This window comes from Xyrauchen texanus, chromosome 38 (genome assembly GCF_025860055.1).
Source record: "Xyrauchen texanus isolate HMW12.3.18 chromosome 38, RBS_HiC_50CHRs, whole genome shotgun sequence".
Lineage (NCBI taxonomy): Eukaryota > Metazoa > Chordata > Actinopteri > Cypriniformes > Catostomidae > Xyrauchen > Xyrauchen texanus.
This window is the reverse complement of record NC_068313.1, coordinates 34,045,480-34,071,942: the sequence shown is the minus strand read 5'-3', so window position 1 is coordinate 34,071,942 and position 26,463 is coordinate 34,045,480. Positions and strand designations below refer to the sequence as shown.

Below are 26,463 nucleotides of genomic sequence, written 5' to 3'. Positions count from 1 at the left end.
ATATGAGCGCGCTGTGCCCGTGGATCATTCACACTTGTTGGCATCATGCTGAGCCATAAACCACAAGACATTAATAGTAAAAGTAATTTTGTGAATCAAAATATTTAAAATGCATTGAAAGGACAAAATCGATGCTCTCAATTAATACTACCAATAAAAGTTCCCCACATTTATTAAGGCCTACATTAAACAAAACAAACACTTTTAGCTCTGTGGACATTTTTCACATTCTCACTAGTTATTTAATTTTCTACTAGCAATGTCCAACATCGTATGCATGTAGCTAGCTATCACAAGACATTTATGGCATTTTTGTAAAAAAATAAATAATAATAATAATTTATTAAAGTCATGGAAATTCCAGCCAGAGTGCCATTACCACCATACATTACAATTATGTAGGCTACTGTGGTGGAAATGACAGTGACAAAATGTTTTTTTTATTTATTTTTTCTATAAAATGGCCGCCTCCTTTGTGCTGCAAATGCTACTTACATAGCTAGCATTTGATGTATCCTAAATAAACACAACTAAATAATAATTTCACAGCTTTTGCATTGGAAATTTTGCACAATAAAAAATACTCTTCTCACAAGTGATACTTGTTTCATATGTGCCCCTCAAGAGGACTTGGAAAAATCGTAATTCCAAGTCCCGGGCACATGAATGACTGTAAAATAACTGCTGTCTCAAGTCACAGTTGATGTGTTGCAAGCTGTTTCCTGTTCTGCAAAGGGTGTATAAGCAAACTGCCATCTATAGAAACGGGTTTCCTTTATCTATACTCTCTGACCTAAGAACTAACGTATTTCAACAAACATGTATGTCACATGCAGATAAGGTAAAGAATGACTTGTTTGGTTAGTCTAGTAGATGTGTTGCTTTGCTGAACATATTATGAGCTGGATATTAAACAGTGGAGAATGATCTGATATGCTCTGGTTTGTCAATTCTTTCTCCCCTCGCGAGTATCCGGACTGAGACAGTGACTGCAGACCTGACTTGATACTTGGGGGCCAATTCTAAAAATTCCCTACAATGACCCAGCGAAGTCGGAAGTTCAAGTGGGAAACTCGGAATTCTAGATGATACCAGAGTTGCCGAGATGGGAAGAGTTCTAAACTTTCAACATAGCGGAGGGGAGTACAGTTTCTGTAGTGAATGACAGGTTTTGTTAATTTTTATAAATAAAGCTAATTGTTAGCGCTTGCCGTTTTGGTATATTTGACCAAACATTCCATTATCGCCAGCAAGCTAACTGAGTGATATGTATTATGGTGTCAAAATAAAAGTTCCTCACGAAATATTAATTGCACTGTAAGTCGCTTTGGAAAAAAGTGTCTGCCAAATGCATAATTGTAAATATAAATGTTCTAAAAATCTTCTTTTGTGTTCTGCTGAAGAAAGTCACTATCATCAATGTTTCATATTGTCCCAACTTTTTCGAAATTGGGGTTTTACATATTTATAAATATACAAACTGGTGGCCAAAAAATTGGATTAATGTACAGATTTAGCTGTTTTGGAAGGAAATTGGTACTTTAATTCACCAAAGTGGCCTTCAACTGATCACAAAGTATAGTCGGGACATTACTGATGTAAAAACATCACCATGACTATTTAATAAAAAAAGAAAAAAAAAGTCATTTTTAATGAAATCTAGACAGCACTTCAACACCTTATCCTTGAGTATTCATGCTAAATTGCTAATGTGGTACTAGAAAATCACTTGCTATTATATCAAACACAGTCAATCATTGTTTTGAGGAATGAAGGCTAGAATTACACTGAAGTCTTCAAAGACAAAGCACAACTGACTCTAACAAGGACAGAAAGAGATGTGGAAGGTCAGATGTACAATTAAACAAGAGGATAAGTACATCAGAGTCTCTAGTTTGAGAAATAGACGTCTCACATGTCCTCCGCTGACAGCTTCATTGAATTCTACCCGCTCAACACCAGTTTCATGTACAGCAGTAAAGAGAAGACTCAGGAGGACTTATGGGAAGAATTGTAAAGAAAAAGCCACTTTTGAAACAGAAAAACAAAAAGAAAAGGTTCGAGTGGGCAAAGAAACACAGACATTGGACGGATCTTAACCCCATTGAGCTTTTGTGGGATCAGTTAGACTGTAAGGTGTGCGAGAAGTGCCCGACAAGACAGTCACATCTATGGCAAGTGCTGCAGGAAGTGTGGGGTGAAAGGTCACCTGAGTATCTGAACAAACTGACAGCTAGAATAACAAGGATCTGCAAAGCTGTCATTGCTGCATGTGGAGAATTTTATGATGAGAACTCTGAAGTATTTTAAACAGTTCTGAACATTTTTCTCAAATTGTAATAATAATGTTATTATTGTCCTGACTAAACATTGTGATCAGTTGAATGCCACTTTGGTGAATAAAAGTACCAATTTCTTTCCATAAGAGCAAAATCTGTACATTATTCCAAACATTTATGTGTATATATATATATATATATATATTCAGCAGATGTCTTTGATACGTTTATGATTTATGTTTGTACATCAGACCTTTTTAAGATGTTTAGCAGATGCTAATAAGAATGAGATGTGAAACGCTCTTATAACAGACATCTCTAAGATGTACGTGTGCTATCTGGGTAATAACACAAGTTATTAACCAGCAGATGTTATGAGAAATAAATCATTCCTAGACTGACAGGGCTCAGGTCTGAGGGTTGACAAACGGCAACCTCTACTGAAATAACTCCAAAACGACTTTCTTCACATCAAGTCATCTTGAGAAAATGAACAAGAACTCAGTTTATTAAGTAGCTATATAACATTTACTAGTTTTTGTTTTAGCATGTTAATATAAACAAGTCACAAAGAAAACGAAAGCAGGAATGATAAAAAAATAGTTTCGTAAAATTACACGCCCACAGACAATACTCTACTGCAGAATTATGCACACGTAACCTCCAGTTTGATCAAATGTATCATTTTCATCACAGTACACTGCAGCTACTCTCTTCTTTATCATTGAAAGGGTACAGAAGCTTTAAACTAAATATTACCAACAAATATACACAACAAAAGGTGGGCAGAATGTTGATTTCTTCATGGTAGAACTTCTTAAGTGTCTAAGCTGGACTATAAACATTTAATGTATCATACTAGACCTCTTGCAGTTTGCACGTATGTTTCCCTTTACACAAGAGGTAGCGAATCAACGTCTGAAAAACTGCAGACCCCTTCGATTTCACAGAGAGAGATAGAAAGAGCTTATTCTTACAATGAGAATTTCAAACTTGAATGATCCCTGGTTCTCCCACTCCTATTAAGATGAATATTAATGTATAGAAAGTTCAGCACCATCACTCGTATTCCGAAACACGTTTGAACATGAACCTCTGAAACAATGTTTGCGATTTTCATGTGGACTATGAACATTTGAAACAGTATCCGTTCCTTTCGTGTGAACGTTCTCCTTATTCCTGTTCCCTGTCTTCCGCAGTCCAAACTTAATTTCAGTCAAAGTCCGTGAAATCGCTCTGGATCTACTCGAAGCCAGTGGCCAGTGGAAAACCTCCATTTTACGTTCAGTTCCCAAAGTTACCTCGGCCACGGTGGCCACCCCTGCCCCATCCACCCCGCTGGAACGGTGGCCCATTTCCAAATCTCTCTGGCCCTCTTTCGGGTCCATGTTCCTGCCAGTCATTCCAGTTTGGTTTCTCTTCCCACTGTTCTCCTTCCCTGGGGCCCCTGGGTGGCCCCTGTGGGGAGATACCTTCTCTGGGTGGAGGGAAGTTCTCTACTCGTGGGCCCATCATGGGCATCCTGAACCGACTGGCGCGGGGTTCCCCGAACATGGGGTTGGGGCCCCTGGGGTGCATCATTTGGGTGGGCATCATTTGATGGGCCATATTTGGAGTTGGCATATTTGGGCGTGGCATAGCATTGGGGAAAGATTGTATAAGCGGCGGACGAGGTCTCATAGGGTGTTGTGGTTGTAAAAATCCAGACCTGGGCCTCAGAAAGTTGGCGGGACGAGGGGAACTTAGTTGTTGACCTTCTGTTGGGTCTATGTGACTTTTAGTGCCCTCCTGCGAGTCTTTTAAATGTCCTTCCATTGGGTTTTCTGATAGTAGGAAAAAAGGAAATGGTGTTACATTCAGTACAGTATCACTGGCTTTGGTATTTTGAAGACTTTCAGCTATACTAGTGGTTCTCAAAGTGTCACTAGTGGGTGACTCTGTGTTTGTGTCACACTCGATCAGCTGTACCTGATGTGATGGTTGGAGGACCAGAAGGGTTCATCTGGGCCATTGGTGCGACAGGATGGAATCCTGTTTTTAAAAACAAGGTAAAAATGTATGATAAGGTGACTTTGTGTAATTGCCTTGACAGCCACAACATAAAAGGAATATTCCAGGTTCAATACAAGTTAAAGGGATAGTTCACCCAAAAATGAAAATTCTCTCATCATTAACCCACCTTCATACCATCCCAGATGTGTATGACTTTCTTCTGCAGAATACAATCTGTCTTCTGCAATATTTCAGCTCTGTAGGTCCATAAGTGAATGGGTGCATACATTCTGAAGCTCCAAAAGCCACATAAAGGGAGCACAAAAGTAATCCATATGACTCCAGTGGCTAAGTCCTTGTGTTCAGACACAATATGATAGGTGTGGATGAGAAACTCAAAAAAATTCTGAGTCATACTTTTTGTCATAAACTCTCCTCCCAGCCAGTAGGGGGCGATATGCACGAAGATTGTCAATCACCAAAAACAGAAGGAGAAAGTGAAAGTGAAGTAAAAAGGACTTAAATATTGATCTGTTTCTCACCCACACCAATCATACTGCTTCAGAAGACATGGATTAAACCACTGGAGTCATCTTAAGTACTTTTATGTTGCCCTATTGTGGATCTTTTTGTTCAGCAGATGAAAGTAAGTCACACATCTGGGATGGCATGAGGGTGAGCAAATGATGAGAGAATTTTCATTTTTAAGTGAACTATCCCTTTAAGATCAATCGAAAGCATTTGTGGCATAATGTTGATAACTTCACAAATGTATTTAGTCTCGTCCCTCCTTTTCTTAAAAAAAAATAAAAATAAGCGAGGCACTTACAATGGAAGTGAATGGGGCCAATGCGTAAACATTAAAATACTCACCGTTTAAAAAAGTATTGCCGCAATACATAAACAATATGCGTATTAACATGATTTTAGTGTGATAAAATCGCTTACTGGGCTTTTCTGTGCATGAGGCTTAATGCTACAAATCCTAAAATGACAATTTAAACACTTTACAGTTCAAATAATACACAAGTTTTAACAGAAGAATTAATGTTAGTGCTCTTTTAAAATTATAAGCTTCACATTTCTGCCTTTAAACCCTCCAAAAATTGACCCCATTGACTTACATTGTAAGTGCCTCACTGTAACCGCAACTTTTTTCTTTAATTTTTTGGGTGGTAATCAGCATTCACTACAAATGCTGTTGATTGAGCTGAAATTGTACTGAATCCAGAATATTCCTTTAACAGCAATGAAGGGAACTCGAGATTGCCAAGCTCCCTTAAGGCATCCTAAATATAAACAAATTTTCTTACTGATAAAATATGTGCTTTTATCATGCATATTATGCCTACTGTGTTTTGTAGAGGTATGGTAAACATAATTTTTTTGTATTAAATAATAAACATTTCAAGGTAAACAGCAGCAATAACAGTATGTATGAAGTATGAATTGATATCCTAAAGCCTACACAGTTATGCACAAATGTCACACAAATGCATGTTTGTTGCTTACTGCCGAATCTTTCGTCTGAGCGTACATACGGGCTCTATGGATAGCCTGATATGATTTCAACATCAACCTGTATGTCTAGTCAAGCATGTTTCTAAATGATCTGTTTAGACTCAAGCGGTCAGGATCAGGAGAGAGCAGTTCTATGCAGCTACCTGCAGGCATCTGTGGCGGATTGAATCTTGGATGTTGGAATGTCGGATGGGGCACTGCGTTCATCATGGCCGGGGACGCAGACCTAAGTTAGGATGAGGAACTTGATGAACATTCTCCACAGGCTGAAATGCAGGACCCTATAATGTAGAGAGGTAACCGGCATTACAGCAGAGGAAGCAGAGGTGGGACATGTCAAGAAGGTAACTACAATTGACATATACAAAGTCAGCAAGACATGAAAGATTTTGGAAAACAGGGAAACAGAAAAATACATTTATAAAGATGTGAGGCAAAGAGTGTTTCTGTTGTTTGTGAATTATTTTTAATGCATTATCTTAAAAATATCTATATAATTGGGACGGCTGTGGGTCAGGTGGTAGAGAGGGTCGGCCACTAATCGCAGGATTGGTGGTTCGATTCCTGGCCCACACGACTCCACATGCCGAAGTGTTCTTGGGCAAGACACTGAACCCCAAGTTGCTCCCAATGGCAGGCTAGCACCTTGCATGGCAGCTCTGCGCCATTGGTGCATGATTGTGTGTGATTGGGACACAGTGTAAAACGCTTTGAATACCGCTAAGGTTAAAAAGGCGCTATATAAGTGCAGACCATTTACCATTTTAATATTTAGATATTACTTTTGCACCTAAATGTTTGTAAAAATGGACTATCATAAAGCAAGTTACCAGAGAGGCTGACTAATAGGACAAATTGCCTGAGGTGTTTCAAATTTCCAACCTCTGCTAAAAGATTAAATGTAGAAGTCTTGATCAGCTCTATTGTGAAAAACTCTCAAAAGTATATCATCACTGTGTTTGCAATCAGCTGGGAAGCTCCTCAACTGTACTTTTCCCCCAGTGTACCGTTATAATGCTGTGCACCCTGTTTTTAGGAACTAGCGTAAAACCTGATATATGTTAGTAACATAAATCGCTAGTAAAATAATTCACACTGCAGTTCTGCTTCAAACTGAAGACATTCTCACAAGCCAGACAGTTGGACAATTGTATACGAGAGTTCATAACTCTTGAAGGCACAACGCCACGGACCTCTGAAGTCTGGAAAATGCAGCAAATACATTTCCCCAGATATTGATCTGTAACAGCCTGCTATATTCCTAAACAACCATTTAGATACTCACCAAACCAGTGACATGAAACTCTGGACAAAATTATTGTACACATGATATTTTAAACTACAGACATTTTTATTCATGTTAAAAAATCTAATTCTATCTGGCTGTCTCTGAGGCTGAGACTATAAGGTTGGTGCAAAATGTTTAAGTTTACTTCCAGTACTATACAAAGACTTGCATTTTATCGCAATCCTATATTACATCAAGTATGGTGCATGACACATTCACAGCTGCAAGGGCTGAACACAGATGCATGGGGTCATCCACTGATCCTAGAACTGCTCTTGATCTGTAGGCAGCTGTTGGAGACTGAACACCTCCATATACACAGAAACATATGCCGCTTATGCTGGATAGCACCATCTACTGGCAGATGTTCATTATGACTATGGTAAAATTATGTCAGTTCCCAAACTTATATGAATAGTTCACCCATAATTTGAATTCTCTCATCATTTACTCTGTGCATGACATTCTTCTGCATAACACAAACAATGATTTTAGAGGAATATCTCAGCTCTATAGGTCCATACAATGTAAGTAAATGGTGACGAAAACATTGAAGCTGCATATAGCACATAAAAGCAACATAAATCTAATACATAAGACTCCAGTGGTTTAATCCATGTCTCAAGAATGGATCAAATCATTTTTGGGTGCGAACAGACCAAAATTGAACCCCTTTTACACTATAAATGTTGACATCAGCCATGCGTCAAGCACTAGGAAGTGTAATCGAGCTTTAAATCATGATCATGCATCGAGACTGCAATGGCAAGATGTTCAGTGGAGGAGTTATATTTTAGTCTGTTCTCAGCCAAAACCAATTAGACCGCTTCTGAAGACATGGATTAAACCACTTGAGTTGTATGGATTACATTATTCCTGCCTTTATGTACTTTTTGGAGCTTCAAAGTTCTGCTCACCATTCACTAGCATTGTATGGAACAACAGAGCTGAGATATTATTTTGTGTTCATCAGAATTAAGAAAGTCGTACACATCTGTGATGGCAAGAGGGTAAGTAAATGATAAATTTTAGTTTTTGGGTGAACCATTCCTTTAAAGGGATTGTTAACCCCCAAAACATATAATTCCTTCAGTATTTACTCAACCTCATGTTTGACTTTTTATCTTCTGTGGAAATTAGGCAGAATGGTAGCCTCAGTTACTATACATTTGGACAAAATATGTCTGTATGGACAAAAGATGCAATGGAAGTGGTGACTGAGACTGAACATTTGGCCTAACATCTACTTTTGAGGTAGTTTTGAGTTTGGTGCATTACATTCTGAGACACCCGAAACATATATAACCATAAGAAGAGCTTAATAAATCAGACTGGGTTCACTGTCAGAGACAAACACTGAACTCTACTTGTCACATTTCATTTATCCAGCATAGATGAGCCTCTTCCTGAATCTTTGCGTCCGATGAATCACAAAATTTCACAGGCTGAAGTCCAGGCATGAATAATCCCATTAGGACAACATCAGAAATAAAGCACAATGGCAGAGCTGAATTAAGCCATCTTTATGCTTACCTGTGATTATATTATTCTTAGTGAATAATTATGTTAGGGAAAACTGGAAGTGGTTCTTTTAGGACTCAAAAGATTTAAAAATCACAACAATTTGTGAATGTCATTACATTAGGTAACAAAATAGCAAATATCTTACTAAAATAGTCTCTGCAAACAAATTATTTTTCAGAACTAACTTCTAATGTTTCAGCATAGTGTCTATTTGTAACCATCCAATTTCCTGTTTCCACTCTAATACTACTTATAATATAATAATGTCTAAAAAAAAGAATAGAAATGTTGATTTAATCGCAGTGATTTTGTCACGGTGAATGTCTGGGAGTGCCGAGAAGGGACTGATCCGGAGGTGGGGTCTGTTGATCGCACTCATTACCGCGGCTCGGTATCGCTTGTGTGTAGATTGCATTACTATATTGTAATTAACATGTTTTGCTTTCTTTTTGGCAGAAACCATAGTTCAGGTTTCTGCCAAAAAGAAACAGTTTTCGCAGAAACCATAGTTCAACACAATTCAGTGATGCCCATATACTGTTAGTATTGAAATATGGGTGCAAATAGTATCTGACACTATGTGCATCATGGTGCAATTAGTATCTACCATTATTTGCACCAGGGTTGGGTGTAAATAATATCTGCCACTATTTGAACTGGGGTGTAAATAGCATATACCATTATTTGCACCATGGTGCAAATAGGAGAAGCCTTTGAGTCATTTTTGTTTGATGGCTTTTAATCAACGGGTGTCTTGGTGATTCTTAGTGGATGTATGAAGTCCGTTCCCTCAAGTTAACACAAGTGTCCAAATAGAGTTACAACAAGTGGAGTTCAGCACATTAACTATGAACATCTTTCAATTACGTCTGACACTCTCACAAATAATCTCACAAATAATCTATTGTTGTGTAATATGACACCTACATTTTTTGTGAAATGTTTTGCTTGAAAAGTGTGATTGTGCTACATTTTCTTTCAAATAAATGCAACTCGATTCAGAATTTTGTTTTCTAATGCATTGACATTCAAACAAATGTAAGTGTCCAAATCCTTTTTGAGGCCACTGTATATTTTTACAGGATGTTGTACAATATAAAAAATTTGTATCTACAAGAAAACTCCACTCAATGAGGAAAACTAGAGCAGATAATCATGCAAAACACATATTCATACTTGGAATATAATGTATGTAATGCAATGTATACTCTGTAAAAGGGTCAATACAGCTTGTAGACTATAATGTATGTAATGCAATGTATACTCTGTAAAAGGGTCAATACAGCTGGTAGAATATAATGTATGTAATGCAATGTATACTCTGTAAAAGGGTCAATACAGCTTGTAGAATATAATGAGTGTAATGCAATGTATACTCTGTAAAAGGGTCAATACAGCTTGTAGAATATAATGTATGTAATGCAATGTATACTCTGTAAAAGGGTCAATACAGCTGGTAGAATATAATGTATGTAATGCAATGTATACTCTGTAAAAGGGTCAATACAGCTTGTAGAATATAATGTGTGTAATGCAATGTATACTCTGTAAAAGGGTCAATACAGCTGGTAGAATATAATGAGTGTAATGCAATGTATACTCTGTAAAAGGGTCAATACAGCTGGTAGAATATAATGTATGTAATGCAATGTATACTCTGTAAAAGGGTCAATACAGCTTGTAGAATATAATGAGTGTAATGCAATGTATACTCTGTAAAAGGGTCAATACAGCTGGTAGAATATAATGTATGTAATGCAATGTATACTCTGTAAAAGGGTCAATACAGCTTGTAGAATATAATGAGTGTAATGCAATGTATACTCTGTAAAAGGGTCAATACAGCTGGTAGAATATAATGTATGTAATGCAATGTATACTCTGTAAAAGGGTCAATACAGCTGGTAGAATATAATGTATGTAATGCAATGTATACTCTGTAAAAGGGTCAATACAGCTTGTAGAATATAATGTATGTAATGCAATGTATACTCTGTAAAAGGGTCAATACAGCTTGTAGAATATAATGTATGTAATGCAATGTATACTCTGTAAAAGGGTCAATACAGCTTGTAGAATATAATGAGTGTAATGCAATGTATACTCTGTAAAAGGGTCAATACAGCTTGTAGAATATAATGTATGTAATGCAATGTATACTCTGTAAAAGGGTCAATACAGCTTGTAGAATATAATGTGTGTAATGCAATGTATACTCTGTAAAAGGGTCAATACAGCTTGTAGAATATAATGAGTGTAATGCAATGTATACTCTGTAAAAGGGTCAATACAGCTCGTAGAATATAATGTATGTAATGCAATGTATACTCTGTAAAAGGGTCAATACAGCTCGTAGAATATAATGTATGTAATGCAATGTATACTCTGTAAAAGGGTCAATACAGCTCAGTAGAATATAATGTATGTAATGCAATGTATACTCTGTAAAAGGGTCAATACAGCTCAGTAGAATATAATGTATGTAATGCAATGTATACTCTGTAAAAGGGTCAATACAGCTCAGTAGAATATAATGTATGTAATGCAATGTATAATCTGTAAAAGGGTCAATACAGCTCGTAGAATATAATGTATGTAATGCAATGTATAATCTGTAAAAGGGTCAATACAGCTCGTAGAATATAATGTATGTAATGCAATGTATACTCTGTAAAAGGGTCAATACAGCTCGTAGAATATAATGTATGTAATGCAATGTATAATCTGTAAAAGGGTCAATACAGCTCAGTAGAATATAATGTATGTAATGCAATGTATACTCTGTAAAAGGGCCAATACAGCTCGTAGAATATAATGTATGTAATGCAATGTATACTCTGTAAAAGGGTCAATACAGCTCAGTAGAATATAATGTATGTAATGCAATGTATAATCTGTAAAAGGGTCAATACAGCTCGTAGAATATAATGTATGTAATGCAATGTATACTCTGTAAAAGGGCCAATACAGCTCATAGAATATAATGTATGTAATGCAATGTATACTCTGTAAAAGGGTCAATACAGCTCGTAGAATATAATGTATGTAATGCAATGTATACTCTGTAAAAGGGTCAATACAGCTCGTAGAATATAATGTATGTAATGCAATGTATACTCTGTAAAAGGGTCAATACAGCTCATAGAATATAATGTATGTAATGCAATGTATACTCTGTAAAAGGGTCAATACAGCTCGTACAGGCCTATTAAACACTAGTAGTAAAAATCTGAATGTAATAAATGTTTTTGAAGTGGTTATCAGTAGGTCTTCAGTAAAAATAGCTTGTTTTGTTCCAGTTGCAGAGAGAACATATGTTTGATCATACTGGACAATGATTGGACCAGCAAAATAGAGCTAATCCAGAGTTATTATTTATCAGATGCTCTTCATCCGGAGAATTTACAGAACACATACAGTACTACTGCACAGTGAGTCCCTGAAACAGGGTGTGATCTCTGCATCCAACCAGCTCCTGGATCAGCACTTCTTGAGACTGAACCTTGAGTTTGTGTTTACATCCATGGTGCAAAAATGGTTTGCAGAGTACAAACCCCAGCAAGGTAGCAAAGTCCCTCTGACAGAACATTGCATGCCACCAGTAACCACCAGATTTGTGTTTATGGACTAATAGCAATAATAAAGCATGGTGAAATTTGATGTGAATAATACATTAATAGTAAGAATTAAAAATATAATATTTAAGGAGCAATTATTTGACAGCCATTCAATTAATTTACTGTCTTTAAGCTCTTGATGAGGTATTGGTTAAAAGATGAATTAAGTTTAATAAGCAAATTATTGCTAAGGTGCCTTTAAAAACCCCATGAAGCCGCTTGACAAGCCACATTTATTTCCTTTGTTGGCGGACTGTTGCACTCAAACAGGAAGTTTGCAACACTCTGTATCCATTAGTAAAAATCTCAATATTTTTCCAAGGGAATTGATTTTAACGATAAATTCTAAACCTTTAACCCTTATGTTGTGATACGTTGATTTTGACCAGGACTTTTTTTTTATTATTACTTAATCCAATTGGAATAAAATTCCTTGACTTTGTTAACATATGGTATCTGGAAAAAAATTCTAATAATTTATTTAACTTTATTTCATTTATTTTATTACACTTGTGTTCCTGGTCAAAAATGACCGACCATTGGAAATGAATGGATTAGACGACAAAATACAGAAAAATGTTCAGCAGCATCTCAATCCTTTAGATGAGCACATGTGTATATGTGTGATTGCACACACAAAGTCCTTGTACATGTGCACATACAAAACACACAAACGCACGTGCACACGCACGCACGCACGCACGGACACACACACACACACACACACACACACACAGTGTGTTGAGCGCCATTTGTGCATCGTCTTTCTATGGACACTCTTTGAGTAATATTTCAAGATCTACTTGTCATATTATTTTGTATTTGGAATTGTTTGAATTGAGATAGTCTGCTGTGGTGGCGTAGTGGGCTAAAGCACATATCTGTTAAGCAGAAGGTTGTCTGTTCGATCCCCACACCAACCCCATTGTGTCCTTGAGTAAGGCACTTAACTCCAGGTTGCTCCGGGGGGATTGTCCCTGTAGTAAGTGCACTGTAAGTCGCTTTGGATAAAAGCATCTGCCAAATATGTAAATGTAAGTTACGATATGTCATTGTCTATGTTGTGTGTATGTTTCAGAAAGTAATGAAAACTTTGACAAGGAAAAGTAAAGGAAAACGTGACAAAAAGCCACTCCTGTTTATTATATTTTTGTGTCTGTGGGAATTTCATACTCTAATACTCACTGCTGTTTGGCAATTTGCTCATTACTAACTCTGAATATAATTGGTATGATAAACAAATTTGCGAATTATGAGAACGAGACAGTTCTTATATGCCAGCAAATTAAAAAGCATTATTTAAGAATTGGTAGGATCAGCTATATGCATTTTAAAAGTCCAGATTTTTTAGCTTTAAAATGACACATATTCTGCAAGTGGTTATTAATTTATTATGTAATTATTATTCTTTTTCACAGGGAGTGCCCCACACTGGCCCAGTATAAGATCAGTACAATTAATCCTTTAATCAATAATTATATATATATATATATATATATATATATATACTGTATATATACTGTATATATATATATATATATACTGTATATACACACACACACACACACACACACACGCAGCCAAAAGTTTGGAATAATGTACAGATTTGGCTGTTTCTTAATGAAATTGGTACTTTAATTCACCAAAGTGGCCTTCAACAAAAACAATCTTTTTTTTTAATAAAATCTAGACATCCAACACCTTATTCTTGAGTAATCATGACAAATTGATCATTTGAAATCTCTTGCCATTATATCAAACGCAGTTGAAAGTGATTTGGTTCGTTAAATGAAGCTTAACATTGTGTTTGTTTTTGAGTTGTCACGGTATGTAATAGACTGGCATGTCTTAAGGTCAATATTAGGTCAAAAATGGCAAAAAATTAAACCGCTTAAAAACTGAAGATTTCATACAAAGGTGTCATCAACAGTCTTCAAATACAAAGCACAACTGGCTCTAACAAGGACAGAAAGAGATGTGGAAGACCAGATGTACAACTAAACAAGAGGATAAGTTCATCAGAGTCTCTAGTTTGAGAAATAGACGCCTCACATGTCCTCCGCTGACAGCTTCATTGAATTCTACCCGCTCAACACCAGTTTCATGTACAGCAGTAAAGAGAAGACTCAGGAGGACTTATGGGAAGAACTGCAAAGAAAAAGACACTTTTGAAACAGAAAAACCAAAATGAAAAGGTTCGAGTGGGCAAAGAAACACAGACATTGGAAAAGAGTGTTACGGATCTTAAACCGATTGATATTTTGTGGGATCAGTTAGACTGTAAGGTGTGTGAGAAGTGCCCGACCAGACAGCCACATCTATGGCAAGTGCTGCAGGAAGTGTGGGGGTGAAAGTATCTGGACAAACTGACAGCTAGAATAACAAGGATCTGCAAAGCTGTCATTGCTGCATGAGGAGGATTTTATGATGAGAACTCTTTGAAGTAGTTTAAGAAGTTCTGAACATTTTGTAATAGTGATTTTTCATGTTATTAATGTCCTGACTATACATTGTGATCAGTTGAATGCCACTAATAAAAATAATAAAAGTACATATTTCTTTCCATAAGAGAAAAATCTGTACATTATTCCAAACATTTGGCCCCCAGTGTGTGTATGTGTATATATATATATAGATATAAAAAATATACAGTGGCCTCAAAAAGGATTTGGAGGGGTGCATATCCGTGCCATTTTGTGGTCCGTTCTGCATAACACGCGGCTCATTTTTGCACATTTGGCACGTTTCGTGGCCGACCCACCAGACCACTCAGTTCTACTGATGGCCATCCCGCCCCTGATTGGCCCCAAAGTGCGTCGACCCAACGGGAAAATGCCCAGTATGCCAGATTACCAGTCCAGCCCTGATTCTGCCACACAAAGGCAAACTGCAGTAACTAGGTCTATGCCAACAGCGAAACATGGCTTCAAAGTTTTTTGACTGTCTGGCAAAATGTGTATTATAAAACTGACACTCAGCTTTCTTTGAAAATGAGCACAGTTGAATGAAATATTACAGGAACATTTTGGTCATATCTAGAGAGTAAAAACATTTCAAGGAGAAAGCGAAAAGGAACAGAATTTTTTTCAGAATGTAACCGAAAACTGGAACAAAGGGATTTTAATTAGTTCCAGAGTGAAATCATTATTTTTAAATGCAGATAACAGGTTATAACTGGTTAATTTAGTTCCCATTTATTTTCTTCATGAAACTAAAGGCCAAAGAGTTTATCACAGTCATTTTTTGGAACTACACCACTTTATGTTAGTCGGCTGAACTAGAAATTAGTACTTTAAGAATTTTTGCATTTAGTGAACAAACTCACATTGAATGAACAAAGCAATGTGACTGAGGACAATTATTAAAACGTCGTTGAGTGAACACAAAAATCTTACTGCATCATGGTGCGTCTAATTTTTAAGTTTGCTCAATGATAATCTTTTTAGTGTACAAGGAAAACATTATTAGATGTAGAAAGAAAATTTCTCAGTTGTTTCCAAGTCTTCAGTGAATTATTGCATATGATGCATTAATACAGATTTGATGCTGCTGGGTTTTGAATGAGAAGCAGATCTGTAAATAAAATTATACTTAACTGTTAATTAACTGTATGCTTATGATTTCTATGCTGATAAATCCATCATACTGGAGCATTTTTTATTGCTTATTTAGGTGAGACAAGTGGCTTATTTTGGGCTTGTTTTTCCAGACCAGGTCCTTTGTTTTTTCGCGAGATCTGGCAACACTGCAACTGGTGTTTCACCCACCCCTTAGCGCAGAGTACTGGCATTTTTAAAAAGAACATTATTAACCATTCTTTTTTATTAACTTTATTTTGTTTTAACTGGTTACCATTTGGAAAGAGGCTGCGTAACTTCTGAACCAGAATGAAAAAAAAATAATTTTTAGTCCCTGGTCATAACTCAGTTTTGAGTAGTTGCCTTTTAAAAGCAGTATTGTTATTTGAATAATATAAAAATAAAAAAAAATACCAGTTTTGAATATAATGTATTAAAATAAATTTTATCTTACTTGTGTTATGTAAAAAATAAATGTGCTGTTGATATATTAACATCTAAATTAACTGTTTTTTGTTGTTGTTTGTTTATGTACTGTACATTATTTTTTTTTATTTTGGGTTAGGTAAAAAAAAAAAAAAATTACAAATTAAAAAAATATATACTTGAAAAATATATAAATATATTTGAAATTGACATATATATGAAAATTACAAATAATTTTATATTTTTCCATCATTTTTATTTAAATTATGTAATTTGCAATGCACCATGGGATTGTAGTTCATTCCCTCATTTAAGTACACAATCTTGTACCTTTGTTTTTTTGGTCTGATTTTCAAATACCTTGCATCAAATCAAAGTTTTGTTATGTTGTGATTTGCTTTGAACTCTTAAGAAGGACCTTATAAAATCCCTTCCAGAAGCAACATGGCTGAAGAAGTGGCGGGTACTGTTGCACTCTATAGTCGGACTAAAATAAATAAAAAAATAAATCACATTTTAATTTCATGGGATAAAACATATATTTTTGTATGTCTTCATAATACCCTGACTTACACAACACATAACATGTTGCACATATTTGAAATGAAGTACATAAAATACTTTTTGTTTTAATAAGTAGGAGTTTTAATTCAAGGAACAGACCCTTCACTAATGGCACTTTTCCACTGCATGTTACTGTTCGACTCGCATCACTTTTCTGAGCTTGCTTTGCCACTGCAGTTTAGCGCCTCCTCAACGTGGTGGGATTACAGGCTGATTGTCATATTTGTGTCGTCCCATCCAGCTCTTGTTGAATCCTCTCCTCGGCTACTAACGAGAGGAACGCCGGCACCTCATTTATTGACCACGGCGTGGTTTTGCGCACAGCCATTTCTTTTTACAAGTTGCATGAACAAATGATACTGCAATCGCTGTTGCTAACTTTAAAACTAGCAGGCTGATGTCCCGTGTCACAAATCTAGTGACGCTGGTAGTGACGAATATCTCTGACCAATCACGTCAAAACCCTGCAGGTCACGGTTTTTGACGTCACATTTAGTATCGGCTCGGCTTGCTTGGAACCTCGACTGAGGTGGTACTAAAAACAGTACCAGGTACCATAGACACTGGAAAACCCCCAAAAAACGAGCAGAGTCGAGTCGTACCGTGCAGTGAAAAAGCCCCACTAGACCTGTATAAAGATAAAATAGTGCCTAAATGATTAGCATGAGCAGAGTAAGATTTGTGAAAGCCTAAATCAAATTGCAAGCTTAAGAATACATTATTTGCAATATTGTAGTGTAAATTATGTGTTGTGAATCTGTAACTTCATATTATCACAAAGTAAATTTGATCTGTATTCTTGTGACTCTTCCGAGCTTCGACGTTTGGCTCTTTTTTGCACTTAAACATGGCCAAAAACATTGCAAACCAGCAATCAGCTAAATCAGTCTACCTGCTTCTTGTAACCAATCAAATCAGGTTTTGGTTGATTAGTTGACTGACTTGATTGGTTTAATAACGTAACAGACATCATCTTCACATGGCTCAGCATCGCTCCTCTGGCAGAACGGGATCTCTTCACTCAAAACTTAAACATTGTGTATAAAAAAAAATCTTAATTAAATAAAACAATAAACATTCTTTTGTTGTGTTTAAAGTTGAGCAGACACCTTTTATAAACATAAATATGAATGTTAATCTGATGTTCAAATGTTTCTTCTGGTTGCTGTTCATTATCTTAATTATATTTTTAATTTGGATGGATGGACAGCTAGAAATGAATGGATGGACAGCTAGAAATGAATGGATGGACAGCTAGAAATGGATGGGTGGATGGACAGCTAGAAATGGATGGATGTTTAGAAATGAATGGATGGATGGTTAGAAATGGATGGATGGACAGCTAGAAATGGATGGATGTTTAGAAATGAATGGATGGATGGTTAGAAATGGATGTTTAGAAATGGATGGATGGACAGTTAGAAATGGATGGATGGACAGTTAGAAATGGATGGATGTTTAGAAATGAATGGATGGGTGTTAGATGGATGGACTGTTAGAAATGGATGGACGGACTGTTAGAAATGGATGGATGTTTAGAAATTAATGGATGGATGGTTAGAAATGGATGTTTAGAAATGGATGGATGGACAGTTAGAAATGGATGTTTAGAAATGGATGGATGGACAGTTAGAAATGGATGTTTAGAAATGGATGGATGGACAGTTAGAAATGGATGTTTAGAAATGGATGGACGGACTGTTAGAAATGGATGGATGGACAGCTAGAAATGGATGGATGTTTAGAAATGAATGGATGGATGGTTAGAAATGGATGGATGGACAGCTAGAAATGGATGGATGTTTAGAAATGAATAGATGGATGGTTAGAAACGGATGGATGGACAGCTAGAAATGGATGGATGTTTAGAAATGAATGGATGGATGGTTAGAAATGGATGTTTAGAAATGGATGGACGGACTGTTAGAAATGGATGGATGTTTAGAAATGAATGGATGGACAGTTAGAAATGGATGGACGGACTTTTAGATGGATAGACAGTTAGAAATGAATGGATGGACAGCTAGAAATGGATGGGTGGATGGACAGCTAGAAATGGATGGATGTTTAGAAATGAATGGATGGATGGTTAGAAATGGATGGATGGACAGCTAGAAATGGATGGATGTTTAGAAATGAATGGATGGATGGTTAGAAATGGATGTTTAGAAATGGATGGATGGACAGTTAGAAATGGATGGATGGACAGTTAGAAATGGATGGATGTTTAGAAATGAATGGATGGGTGTTAGATGGATGGACTGTTAGAAATGGATGGACGGACTGTTAGAAATGGATGGATGTTTAGAAATTAATGGATGGACGGTTAGAAATGGATGTTTAGAAATGGATGGATGGACAGTTAGAAATGGATGTTTAGAAATGGATGGATGGACAGTTAGAAATGGATGTTTAGAAATGGATGGATGGACAGTTAGAAATGGATGTTTAGAAATGGATGGATGGACAGTTAGAAATGGATGTTTAGAAATGGATGGACGGACTGTTAGAAATGGATGGATGGACAGCTAGAAATGGATGGATGTTTAGAAATGAATGGATGGATGGTTAGAAATGGATGGATGGACAGCTAGAAATGGATGGATGTTTAGAAATGAATAGATGGATGGTTAGAAACGGATGGATGGACAGCTAGAAATGGATGGATGTTTAGAAATGAATGGATGGATGGTTAGAAATGGATGTTTAGAAATGGATGGACGGACTGTTAGAAATGGATGGATGTTTAGAAATGAATGGATGGACAGTTAGAAATGGATGGACGGACTTTTAGATGGATAGACAGTTAGAAATGAATGGATGGGCGATAAAGTGATGGACGGGTACATGAAATTTGCAGGTATCCATCCATCCATGTTGCTAGAATCATGTTAGAAATCTTTTTTACTCTTTCTACTAATTCTGTCATTGTTTTTTTTATTTAATAGATTGAATACCAGATTGAGATTCATATTTATATCAATAAATGGTGTCGGCTAAACTTACAAAATAAAAGAATGTGTAGCAATATTTAAGTTTTTAATTTTTCATATTTAAGAGGGCTACTCAGAAGAGAAAGCTGAGATATGTGCAGCTGTATTTCACATTATTACACCCGCCTTTGTCCTCGAGCTTTCGAAAGAAAAGCTAAAAGTCAGAAACTAGTGCAAAAATGTGAATGCAACAAAAGGGAAGACAGCACAATGTATATCAGATTATTTCTGGAAAATATTTTAGCCACAAACACAAGTCATTTACACATTTGCATTAGTACACATACAGACTGATTCTACGCAATCAATCCACTTTGCTGTTCATGACACCCTTTCTTTGCTTACATATCGCTGATGGCAGTTTTGCAATGTTTATGTGCAAAAACAGCACCAAAAGTGTAAGCGTGTAAAAAAGGAAGTCAAATTTATTTTGTGTTAATATTAAGTTTCACATTCACAACACACGAACAACACTTATGACAAGTATTGATAAAACATTAGTCTCATAACATTGTTTATGCAGTTGTTATTGCTGTTCAAATGCATTTATACCTTGTCTGACCAGCATTAAACGGTATGTGTAAATGCCCATACAGCTTCTGTGCCACCTTTGCAGTGTAAAGATAGCTATGATCTGCACATGCAAATCTTTCTATCACACTTTATTTATGCTTTTACAAATCTTATTCTACTTTAATCTTTTAGCCACTAAATTACCTTCATAGACCTGCATTAAAAATATTACAGACCGTTCCTAAATAACTGTTGCCAAATGCCATATTGTCAAAAGCAATATTATTATATGTATTATTATTTTATAACATAACATTTTTAATAAAATTCTTCTAATTGCATTGATGCACCAAAATAAAGCACAATAGTTTAATGTGAACACTGCCCACTGGTTAAAACTACCTTTTCATACCAGTTCATGAGGGGATTACTGGTTCTGGATAATCAACCCATTCACAATGCCATGAGTATCTTTTTTAAATATTTACCAAGGCACCATTTGAGTTTCCTCCAACATGATCACACGGGAAGTAGGAAGAAGGCATTGTTTCCGAGAGTTCCCTAGGATCGGACTCAGTGACAAGCGCCATCTCCTATCAAACATTTTTGTTTGGCTCAAGCGAGTTTACCTTTCCTTGTGGCGCGACCGGAAGTGCGTTGCGTCAGCAGCATGAAAGACCCGGGTTCGGATCCCACGTTGAAACCAGAAAGTGCTCGTATTCGCAAAATCAGTTACCCAAATGCACCCATTGTTCAAACTCAACAATAGTTGTTTGGAATAGCATACTACTATTATTTTTGCAGGACGTATAGTGATGCATATTTCCTGTATGCAATGAATACCTGAATGACATACTATATCTCCCAAAATGTGAATTACACAACCACTTTGTGCGAAGTGCTGAATCCCGCTATGAAATGCGCCTAAATCCATTCGAAGTGTGACGAATAAACCCGGAGTGATAACAACCACAACTTTTAACATCTCTTTCTTGACTCATGACACCTTTTTTGAACAAACTGACAGAAGTCAACATTTCTTGACTTTTCAAAAACATTATTTTAGAGAAAACTAGACATCATTTATCTAACATGCAAAATAGTAATCAAGATGTGACAATACAGGGCACAAAAATATGGATTTTTTTCTGTTGGCCCAGTAATTCCAATGTTTTACTTTCCCTGCCAAAATTTGCATTGGCCCCATCATATATATATATTTTTTAACTTGATTTAATTTAATTAAACTTGTAGCAAAAATGGCGTTAGATTCAATTGGAAACTTTGATTTAACATGATTGCATCATCATTCAAAGGCACTCATGGAAGTGTCTATGTGGCATTTTCCATATATTCAAATGTTTTAGTAAAGATAAGGAGTTTTTGTTTCTATGTATATTGGTGCATAAAAATAAAAATTGTGTTCATTTAGTGAAAAGCAGGAATTTGTATTCCATTTTGAACTATACAGCCAAAACAACAGACTAAAATTCCTTGGATATTAAGATTTATTTAAAAACTTGAAAGACTTTAAAAAGACCATGATGTAACATACTCTGTTACATGAATGTTCATTGGTCAAATGAGTGGAAAAGCAGCAGGGTTCTGAGATTAGTTCTCTGCAGTGCTAGACAGTAACAAATTACATGTATTTAAGATTACATATTCAGATTACAAAAATGATTACATGCAAATGGATTACATTTGATAATATTCGTATTCATATTATAGTTACATTTTGATCAGTACTCAATTACATTTCAGAAGTAATCACACCAGCTCTGGCACGAGAAGCATACCATGATACATTTTAAAAACAACAACTCTGTGTAACTAGACTGAAACAAACTATACAGCGTCCATTATAATCAATAAACGCTGTCTACGCTGGAAATACTAAACGCATTCAGTTGACAGAAACACGTTTCCTAATTATGTCAGAGCTGCAGACCTAATCCATGCATTTTATTTTCCATAAACTAATTTAACTTACAAATATTGTATGTGTAAATTGACTGCTTTGAGTTGTTACATTTATTTAAAGGTAGTGTGCTTTCTGCGCCACTAGAGGCGCCAAACAGAATTGCAAACATAATGACTCATTTCACACTAATTTAAAACACTCCCCATTAGTCATTGGCCAAACTCTAGACATTGGTTGAGCCAATAAGCTCTCAGACTCAGACAGCATGCCTATAAAATGTCGTGTCTAGAAGGTAACTATCCTGTTGCTGAAAGTCTTACCCTAATCTTAGTAACAGCAAAGGCAACTCTTGCAAGACTTTGGCATATGGGCGGTTCCTTTTTGGACATAGCCCTATAAAATATCCACAGACCATTTATGGCCACCTGATGCATATTGCACACAAAAATAGAGAAACTATTCCAACTGGCATGCTATTAGGCAATTTAGAGTCCGGGTGCTCATTTTCATTAGTCCACCAGATAAAGTTTGATTTTTAGTGACAAATCTGCTAGAATGATGAGGAAGAACTAGTTGCAAACTTTGGATATGCCAAAGTATTACTTGCGGCAGATTATTGAGGAGATTTTTGAATGAGCTACCACTTTGCTACAGTTCAAACCACAGTAAAACAATTTGTTAATATAGTAATAAAAAAATTTAAATAGTGATAAAACCATTTTAATACTACTCTTCTGTGTGCTAATTAAATTAAATGTGTGCTAAAGATATTTATTTATTTTTAAAGTTCACTAGCACCTGTAATAACACTTATAAAAGTTAGCCTACAGCCCTGTGCTCAAGACGTGAAAGCGGTGTTTATGTTTACATGCATCATGTTAGGGCCGTGCTCTTTACCCTTGTATACTTCCGGGCAGCAGTTCAGTCAGTAAACAGCTTTCTACAAAATAAAGGGAATACGACGCTGGTGTAAAATCATGCCATCCAATAAGACTACTCTTTATTGTGGCATTATGCTGCAATAGTATTGCCCACTTACATTATACTAAAGGATTCCCCTGTGTACTAATGTGTATTCACGTACATGAGCGACAGCAGATAATATTCGAAATTGGTGTCTTCCTGTTGATCGTTAGTGTGTTTTTCCTTCTCTCAGTGTGCTTCCCAGAAATTCGGTCTTTTCCATGCACTCTTCAAAACCCTCTGAGAATGCCACTTATGCATTACATGGCCACATAAGCAGTGGTGTAAATCCGATTTCTCCTAAACGTTAAGATGGTCTTGGTCAGAATGGTACTTTCTGTAAAAACCTGGAAATAAGCCATTTTCTTAAAGGGATAGTTCACCTAAAAATGAAAATTCTCTCATCGTTTAATCACTCAAGATATCCAAGGTGTGTATGACTTTCTTTCTACAGCAGAAAACATTTGAAGAAAAATATCAAAGCTCAGTAGGTCCTTAAAACGCAAGTGGGTGGAGATCTGACTTTTGAAGCTCCAAAAAGAACAGACAATTAGCATAACCGTCATCCAAACAACTCCAACTGTTAAATGAATGTGTTCTAAAGCGATTGTATCGCTTTTACATAATACATTTTATGCATTTGCCAGATGCTTTTATCCAAAGTGACTTACAGTGCACTTATTACAGGGACAATCCCCCCGGAGCAACCTGGAGTTAAGTGCCTTGCTCAAGGACACAATGGTGGTGGCTGTGGGGATCGAACCAGCGACCTTCTGGTTACCAGTTATGTGCTTTAGACCACTATGCCACCACTACTGAATTTTTTATGTTATGAACATAATCTCTCGTTTTTCTCTCGGTTGAGACATCTAGGATAAGCACACAAATGCACCATTGTGAGTAAACAAACAGATACATATAAAGATCAAAACCAACTTAGTTTCCATACAGTGTTCCTCCTACTCAGCTACGGCACTGCTCTTCCACGTGTGCCGCACACGCTTACTACTGCTGAATGGATGTGGTGCTTTATAGTTAAAAAGTACTTAAATATTTATCTTTTCACAACAAAAGTGATCATATCACTTTAGAAGACATTATTTTAACTGCTGGAGTCGTATTGATGATGTTTATGCTGACTATCTGAGTTTTTCTTTGGGGGTGGGGGTGATCACCATCCACTTGCATTTAAAGGACCCACTGAGCGAAGATATTTTTCTTCAAATGTGTTCTGCTGAAGAGAGTAAGTCATACACACCTGGGATATCATGAGAGTGATTAAACGATGAGAGAATTTTCATTTTTGGGTGAACTATCCCTTTAAGTGCATGTAAACAGGGTCGATGCTGTTATGACAAGCCCAGTCGGGCAGCCAAAACAGACACCACCATTTGGTGCTCTCAACACTTTATCTTTAAGTTTTGACTTTCACATAAAGTTGATAATTAAATTACTTAAGATGTTAAAAATGGGAAAACACGAAACTAAACGACGAGACTAACGTAGTAGCACAGTCGGTTTCATCATTGTTTGGCTTTCAAGTCGATGGTAACATGAAAAGGATCTGAGAGAGGTTTTCAACATAAGCATGGCCTAAAATCAACAACAGTTTGACAAACAACTCAAGTAAAAGAAATTTTCACCTTACCAAATCTCAAGCTCCTTCGAGGAAAGAGTTTCCAGTTGCCCAACCAAAACGACTCCAGCAGGTTCCGAGTCAGAAGACAGCATTGCCAACAGGTACAATCACCATTTGGTGATGCTCTATCACGAAAGACTCAATCCGCAGGTAAACAAGGCCATTGCCGAGGCAGATCATCAGAAGTAATACCCCATCGCTTGTAACGTTTGTCACGGATGCTGTTTTGACATTGAGGTGTAGACTCTTCAAATTCAGATTTAAATTTGAGAAGATCGGACTTTCAACACTTTGCAATGCATGTATTGCTTTGCCAGGGTCAAAAGACAAATATTCACTCATTTCACTTTCACAAAAGTGAAACTTCATTCAACATGGCATCAAGCCATTACCTGTCCGTGCAAGTGTTGTGGCTGAATGTCTAGCCACAGTGAAGTTCAGGGCCAGAGATATCCAAAAATAAAATGACCGTTTTCCTTTGCAGCACTCGAGTTCTTTAGAGGTCCAAAATCCAGAACATCAAAAATCCAGAACCTCAAACACTCACCTTTGTGAGTTCATTGAAAAAAAATATCAGCAGAAGCAAATTAATGGGGTATTCTACAATCTTCTGAACTCATTAACCTTGTTAACTAAAGTGGAATGACAAATGCCGAGCTCTTTTTTAAACAAGTGCACATATTTGAACACAAGTTTGAATTCATTATGAAATAAGGTTGTGTGCAGAATGAACTTCAGAATTCCAGACACCAATTATTTCTCCTGCTTTGTTGAAAACTGTAGAAATTCAGTTCCAAATGACCTCTCCTTTGATGGTATCAACGGATCCGTGTCCACCAGGCCACTAAGTTGATAAGAAGTTTGAAATGGCAAAAACACTGAAGGTACTTTTTTCTCAGATCGAAACATAGGTTTATTTTCATCTGGTGAAAATATGCATCTGGTACTTTATTAGTTGCCCTACATTTCTCAGTAGCAAGATGTTAGTGTAACTATAAAATCACGTATCATGTTTGAAATCATATTTTCAGTAGTAAAAGGTATTTTATCAATTTATCGAGATGTGGTGTTTTTCAAATGTTTAATTTTCCCCCAAATTTGATCAATATGATCTTTCTTCTGGTGAATGAAGCGCTCTTTTCAGACAGTTTCTCCCTTTTCTTTTCGTTTTTAAAGCCTCAATCGGATCGCAAAGCGCACTGAACCCATCAGGCAATGCACTCTCACTCCATGAAATGGGCATAGCGGTTTATGAGTTAACAACTCTGAAAAAAAGTGAAAGAATACTTTAAAGCACAAAGAACAAAATGCCTAATTTAAAAAAAAAAAACGACTAAATCTCTCAATGCAGGTCTTCGCTAGGTTCAACACTGAAATGCATGCAGTTTGTGAACGTCTCTTTAGTGCTTCTGTGTTGCGTGATTAAGCACCTCTTAAAAGCAGGCGCGCACACACACCACACATTTTCCCTTGTAATGTTACTAAATCAAGTTTCAATGTTGTACCCTTTTTAGAGTTTTTCCACAGCGTGTCGAGTGAGATGGGCAATATTGCGTTTGCAGTGTTATTTGCTTAACCCCTTTACTCAATTACACACACAGCAACTCGTAATATAATACCAGTGTGTCTACTTACACCCCAG

At 36.5% G+C, this 26,463-nt stretch overlaps 1 protein-coding gene across 1 annotated transcript in view; it reads right to left on the bottom strand.

Annotated features, from left to right (window-relative positions):
• Positions 1–2,490: 2,490 nt before the first annotated feature.
• Positions 2,491–26,463, bottom strand: part of scaf4b (SR-related CTD-associated factor 4b) — a 46,883-nt gene continuing 22,910 nt past the window's right edge. Inside the window, exons 17-19 of the transcript XR_007969018.1 lie at positions 5,936–6,073; positions 4,248–4,310; positions 2,491–4,102 (exon numbers count right to left, since the gene is read on the bottom strand). The gene's annotated coding sequence lies outside the window, so the exon portion shown is untranslated. The remainder of the gene's footprint in view (positions 4,103–4,247; positions 4,311–5,935; positions 6,074–26,463) is intronic.